Source organism: Anopheles funestus (assembly GCF_943734845.2).
Source record: "Anopheles funestus chromosome X unlocalized genomic scaffold, idAnoFuneDA-416_04 X_unloc_117, whole genome shotgun sequence".
Classification (NCBI taxonomy): Eukaryota; Metazoa; Arthropoda; class Insecta; order Diptera; family Culicidae; genus Anopheles; species Anopheles funestus.
In genome coordinates this window covers 12,501-19,252 of record NW_026045058.1, presented here as the reverse complement: position 1 = coordinate 19,252, position 6,752 = coordinate 12,501, and the positions used below count along the sequence as shown (strand labels likewise).

At 47.0% G+C, this 6,752-nt stretch overlaps 1 long non-coding RNA gene across 4 annotated transcripts in view; it reads left to right on the top strand.

The window, feature by feature from the left end:
- The first annotated feature begins 5,605 nt into the window (after nt 1-5,605).
- Nucleotides 5,606-6,752, top strand: part of LOC125772811 (uncharacterized) — a 1,632-nt gene continuing 485 nt past the window's right edge. The window contains exons 1-4 of one of the 4 annotated variants that reach the window (XR_007419653.1): nt 5,606-5,793; nt 6,135-6,202; nt 6,406-6,473; nt 6,609-6,752. The exon at nt 6,609-6,752 is cut by the window's right edge and continues 482 nt beyond it. This is a non-coding gene — a long non-coding RNA (uncharacterized LOC125772811). Of the gene's footprint in view, nt 5,794-6,134; nt 6,203-6,270; nt 6,326-6,405; nt 6,474-6,608 lie in introns of those variants that run through there. The other 3 variants (XR_007419654.1, XR_007419655.1, XR_007419656.1) reach the window with 3 other exon arrangements.

Genomic DNA, 6,752 nt, shown 5'->3' with positions numbered 1-6,752 from the left:
ACTTTTTAGGCGGTTTTGTGTATGGAGGGTTACTAGTCTCGGGGTCACTGTTTGACCAAAAAACCACTATATATCATTCGAAAGGTAATTTCAAGGGCTACAAAAAATTGTTCTACGGCACCCCCCTCCGACGTCTAGTATTCGAGTTATTGGCCAAAAACCGCAACTATAGCGGTTTTTCGTACAGGGTACCCGACTCTAGTAAAATGATGCGATTTTTACTAGTCTAGGGAACTTTTTGGCCAAAAATCAAGTATATGTCATTCGATAGATAATTTCAAGGGCTACCAAAAATTGTTCCACGACACCCCCCTGCGACGTCTAGTATTCGAGTTATTAGCCAAAAACCGCAACTTAAGCGGTTTTTCGTCCAGGGTACCCGACTCTAGTAAAATGATGCGATTTTTACTAGTCTAGGGAACTTTTTGGCCAAAAATCAAGTATATGTCATTCGATAGATAATTTCAAGGGCTACCAAAAATTGTTCCACGACACCCCCCTGCGACGTCTAGTATTCGAGTTATTAGCCAAAAACCGCAATTATAGCGGTTTTTCGTCCAGGGTACCCGACTCTAGTAAAATGAAGGCGATTTTTACTAGTCTAGGGAACTTTTTGGCCAAAAATCAAGTATATGTCATTCGATAGATAATTTCAAGGGGCAACCAAAAATTGTTCCACGACACCCCCCCTGCGACGTCTAGTATTCGAGTTATTAGCCAAAAACCCGCAATTATAGCGGTTTTTCGTCCAGGGTACCCGACTCTAGTAAAATGATGCGATTTTTACTAGTCTAGGGAACTTTTTGGCCAAAAATCAAGTATATGTCATTCGATAGATAATTTCAAGGGCTACCAAAATTGTTCCATGACACCCCCCTGCGACGTCTAGTATTCGAGTTATTAGCCAAAAACCGCAATTATAGCGGTTTTTCGTCCAGGGTACCCGACTCTAGTAAATGATGCGATTTTTACTAGTCTAGGAACTTTTTGGCCAAAAATCAAGTATATGTCATTCGATAGATAATTTCAAGGGCTACCAAAAATTGTTCCACGACACCCCCCTGCGACGTCTAGTATTCGAGTTATGGGCCAAAAACCATTCATACTTGAGCATTTTGCTCTTTTTTGCCTGTACGGGTACCGGGGACTAGTAAAATCAGGCCAATATTACTAGAGTAGGGGTCCTTTTTGGTCAAAAAACAACTTTTGCTCGTTCGATAGGGAATCGATAGGGCAACAAAAAATCGTTCTACGAACCCCCCCTTCCGATGTCTAGTATTCGAGTTATGGGCCAAAAACAGTTTATAGTTAATTTTTCACTCGATTTTACACCAAGTATCGCAACATTACTCCGGTTCATACATTGATCGTCAATCTTTAAAGATTTTATGGGTAGTTCCAACTGTTTGCTACATTTCATCCATACATCTCCAACCGATCAATGTCTGTGCTAGAAGTTATTAGAGGAATAAAAAAATTTACCCTTGGCTTTGAAACCGTCAAATTTTACCCATTTTGGCCCGTATTTGCCCCATAGCTCCGCCGGTATCCAAGATAGCGCCACACTTTCTTCTGGCCATGGGTAGATGGCACTTGTGGCTAGATTTCTTCCTTGCACCACTAATCGCTACCATGTCTGTGGCCGGAGCTATTCACGAAAGCGCCTCGCGCACTTGGTCGGATTTTTGGTCCAACTTGCACCATTTTTGGCCATATTTGCCCCATAGCTCCGCCGGTATCCAAGATATGGCCACACTTTCTTCTGGCCATGGGTAGATGGCACTTGTGGCTAGATTTCTTCCATGCACCACTAATCGCTACCATGTCTGTGGCCGGAGCTATTCACGAAAGCGCCTCGCGCACTTGGTCGGATTTTTGGTCCAACTAGCACCAATTTTTGGCCCATATTTGCCCCATAGCTCCGCCGGTATCCAAGATATGGCCACACTTTCTTCGGGCCATGGTTAGATGGCACTTGTGGCTAGATTTCTTCCATGCACCACTAATCGCTACCATGTCTGTGGCCGGAGCTATTCGACGAACAACAATCGCATTTACCTAGGTACTTTTTCGGATTTTTGGTCCAACTTGCACCATTTTTGGCCCATATTTGCCCCATAGCTCCGCCGGTATCCAAGATATGGCCACACTTTCTTCCTGGCCATGGGTAGATGGCACTTGTGGCTAGATTTCTTCCATGCACCACTAATCGCTACCATGTCTGTGGCCGGAGCTATTCGACGAACAACCATCGCATTTACCTAGGTACTTTTTCCGGATTTTTGGTCAACTTGCACCATTTTTGGCCCATATTTGCCCCATAGCTCCGCCCGGTATCCAAGATATGGCCACACTTTCTTCTGGCCATGGGTAGATGGCACTTGTGGCTAGATTTCTTCCATGCACCACTAATCGCTACCCATGTCTGTGGCCGGAGCTATTCACGAAAAGCGCCTCGCGCACTTGGTCGGATTTTTGGTCCAACTTGCACCATTTTTGGCCCATATTTTGCCCCCATAGCTCCGCCGGTATCCAAGATATGGCCACACTTTCTTCTGGCCAATGGGTAGATGGCACTTGTGGCTAGATTTCTTCCATGGCACCACTAATCGCTAACCATGTCTGTGGCCGGAGCTATTCACGAAAGCGCCTCGCGACTTGGTCGGATTTTTGGTCCAACTAGCACCATTTTTGGCCATATTTGCCCCATAGCTCCGCCGGTATCCAAGATATGGCCACACTTTCTTCTGGCCATGGGTAGATGGCACTTGTGGCTAGATTTCTTCCATGCACCACTAATCGCTACCATGTCTGTGGCCGGAGCTATTCGACGAACAACCATCGCATTTACCTAGGTACTTTTTCGGATTTTTGGTCCAACTTGCACCATTTTTGGCCCATATTTGCCCCATAGCTCCGCCGGTATCCAAGATATGGCCACACTTTCTTCTGGCCATGGGAGATGGCACTTGTGCTAGATTTCTTCCATGCACCACTAATCGCTACCATGTCTGTGGCCGGAGCTATTCACGAAAGCGTCTCGCGCACTTGGTCGGATTTTTGGTCCAACTTGCACCATTTTTGGCCCGTATTTGCACCATAGCTCCGCCGGTATCCAAGATATGGCCACACTTATCTTCTGGCCATGGGTAGATGGCACTTGTGGCTAGATTTCTTCCATGCACCACTAATCGCTACCATGTCTGTGGCCGGAGCTATTCGACGAACAACCATCGCATTTACCTAGGTACTTTTTCGGATTTTTGTCCAACTTGCACCATTTTTGGCCCATATTTGCCCCATAGCTCCGCCGGTATCCAAGATATGGCCACACTTTCTTCTGGCCATGGGTAGATGGCACTTGTGGCTAGATTTCTTCCATGCACCACTAATCGCTACCTGTCTGTGGCCGGAGCTATTCACGAAAGCGCCTCGCGCACTTGGTCGGATTTTTGGTCCAACTTGCACCATTTTTGGCCCCATATTTGCCCCATAGCTCGCCGGTATCCAAAATATGGGCCACACTTTCTTCTGGCCATGGGTAGATGGCACTTGTGGCTAGATTTCTTCCATGCACCACTAATCGCTACCATGTCTGTGGCCGGAGCTATTCACGAAAGCGCCTCGCGCACTTGGTCGGATTTTTGGTCCAACTTCACCATTTTTGGCCATATTTGCCCCCATAGCTCCGCCGGTATCCAAGATAGCGCCACACTTTCTTCTGGCCATGGGTAGATGGCACTTGTGGCTAGATTTCTTCCATGCACCACTAATCGCTGCCATGTCTCTGGCCGGAGCTATTCGAGACGAACAACCATCGCATTTACCTAGGTACTTTTTCGGATTTTTGGTCCAACTTGCACCATTTTTGGCCCATATTTGCCCCATAGCTCCGCCGGTATCCAAGATATGGCCACACTTTGTTCTGGCCATGGGTAGATGGCACTTGTGGCTAGATTTCTTCCATGCACCACTAATCGCTGCATGTCTCTGGCCGGAGCTATTCGACGAACAACCATCGCATTTACCTAGTACTTTTTCGGATTTTTGGTCCAACATGCACCATTTTTGGCCCATATTTGCCCCATAGCTCCGCCGGTATCCAAGATATGGCCACACTTTCTTCTGGCCATTGGTTAGATGGCACTTGTGGCTAGATTTCTTCCATGCACCACTAATCCGCTACCATGTCTGTGGCGGAGCTATTCGACGAACAACCATCGCATTTACCTAGGTACTTTTTCGGATTTTTGGTCCAACTTGCACCATTTTTTGGCCCATATTTGCCCCATAGCTCCGCCGGTATCCAAGATATGGCCACACTTTCTTCTGGCCAATGGGTAGATGGCACTTGTGGCTAGATTTCTTCCATGCACCACTAATCGCTACCATGTCTGTGGGCCGGAGCTATTCGACGAACAACCATCGCATTCACCTTCTCGTTGCACTCTCTCGGGAATTTGGTGCAACCAAGTTTTCACTATAACTTGGTCATTTTCCGTCCATCGGACATGCGGTTTTGGGTGTCGATACTTGACACCGCGCGCTACCATATGTTCCTCCACGACCATGTGGTCCGATGCTTCAACAGGAGCTATTCGAGGAGTACCGATTTTTCACCATTAAAAAATGCTCGTTTTTGCACCAACTTTTGCCTTTAACTCAGGCTGTATCGATCGGATCTTCAATCTTGAAAAAGTTTTGGATAGGTGGCACCAAATGCTACATTTCGTTCTTCCACGTCCACTTTGTCCGATGTCTAGCAAAAAAGTTATTCGCGAACCAAGTCCAGAACCCATGCAAAGGCTGCCCTCATTGCATACAACACGGCGGTTAACTCTCGTTACTCTATACCCGTGGACTTGGTACTTTTTTCAGGCATTCGTTGCTACTTCTTGGTTCATGATATTCGTTTACGGTCTTCACTAGGGCCATTTGGTGCTCCTTATCGGTTCATGATAATCGTTTACGGTCTTCACTAAGGCATTTGGTGCTCCTTATCGGTTCATGATATTCGTTTACGGTCTTCACTAGGGCATTTGGGTGCTCCTTATCGTTCATGATATTCGTTTACGGTCTTCACTAGGGCATTTGGTGCTCCTTATCGGTTCATGATATTCGTTTTTACGGTCTTCACTAGGGCATTTGGTGCTCCTTATCGGTTCATGATATTCGTTTTACGGTCTTCACTAGGGCATTTGGTGCTCCTTCTCGGTTCATGATATTCGTTTACGGTCTTCACTAGGGCATTTGGTACTGGGCTTCCCACTTTCTACTGATCGATCCATACTCACTTGCGTGCACCTAGCCTAGGAAGGTTTCCTATGGCTTCCCATCTTTCTACTGATCGATCCATACTCACTTGCGTGCACCTAGCCTAGGAAGGTTTCCTTGGGCTTCCCATCTTTCTACTGATCGATCCATACTCACTTGCGTGCACCTAGCCTAGGAAAGGTTTCCTATGGCTTCCCATCTTTCTACTGATCGATCCATACTCACTTGCGTCACCTAGCCTAGGAAGGTTTCCTATGGCTTCCATCTTTCTACTGATCGATCCATACTCACTTGCGTGCACCTAGCCTAGGAAGGTTTCCTATGGCTTCCCATCTTTCTAACTGATCGATCCATACTCACTTGCGTGCACCTAGCCTAGGAAGGTTTCCTTGGGCTTCCCATCTTTCTACTGATCGATCCATACTCACTTGCGTGCACCTAGCCTAGGAAGGTTTCCTTGGGCTTCCCATCTTTCTACTGATCGATCCATACTCACTTGCGTGCACCTAGCCTAGGAAGGTTTCCTATGGCTTCCCATCTTTCTACTGATCGATCCATACTCACTTGCGTGCACCTAGCCTAGGAAGGTTTCCTATGGCTTCCCATCTTTCTACTGATCGATCCATACTCACTTGCGTGCACCTAGCCTAGGAAGGTTTCCTATGGCTTCCCATCTTTCTACTGATTCGATCCATACTCACTTGCGTGCACCTAGCCTAGGAAGGTTTCCTATGGCTTCCCATCTTTCTACTGATCGATCCATACTCACTTGCGTGCACCTAGCCTAGGAAGGTTTCCTATGGCTTCCCATCTTTCTACTGATCGATCCATACTCACTTGCGTGCACCTAGCCTAGGAAGGTTTCCTTGGGCTTCCCATCTTTCTACTGATCGATCCATACTCACTTGCGTGCACCTAGCCTAGGAAGGTTTCCTATGGCTTCCCATCTTTCTACTGATCGATCCATACTCACTTGCGTGCACCTAGCCTAGGAAGGTTTCCTTGGGCTTCCCATCTTTCTACTGATCGATCCATACTCACTTGCGTGCACTAGCCTAGGAAGGTTTCCTATGGCTTCCCATCTTTCTACTGATCGATCCATACTCACTTGCGTGCACCTAGCCTAGGAAGGTTTCCTTGGGCTTCCCATCTTTCTACTGATCGATCCATACTCACTTGCGTGCACCTAGCCTAGGAAGGTTTCCTTGGGCTTCCATCTTTCTACTGATCGATCCATACTCACTTGCGTGCACCTAGCCTAGGAAGTTTTCCTATGGCTTCCCATCTTTCTACTGATCGATCCATACTCACTTGCGTGCACCTAGCCTAGGAAGGTTTCCTTGGGCTTCCCATCTTTCTACTGATCGATCCATACTCACTTGCGTGCACCTAGCCTAGGAAGGGTTTCCCTTTGGTACCGACTTCCATCTACGCACTCGATATAACCTAGGTACTTGGTACCGATGATGGTTATACAC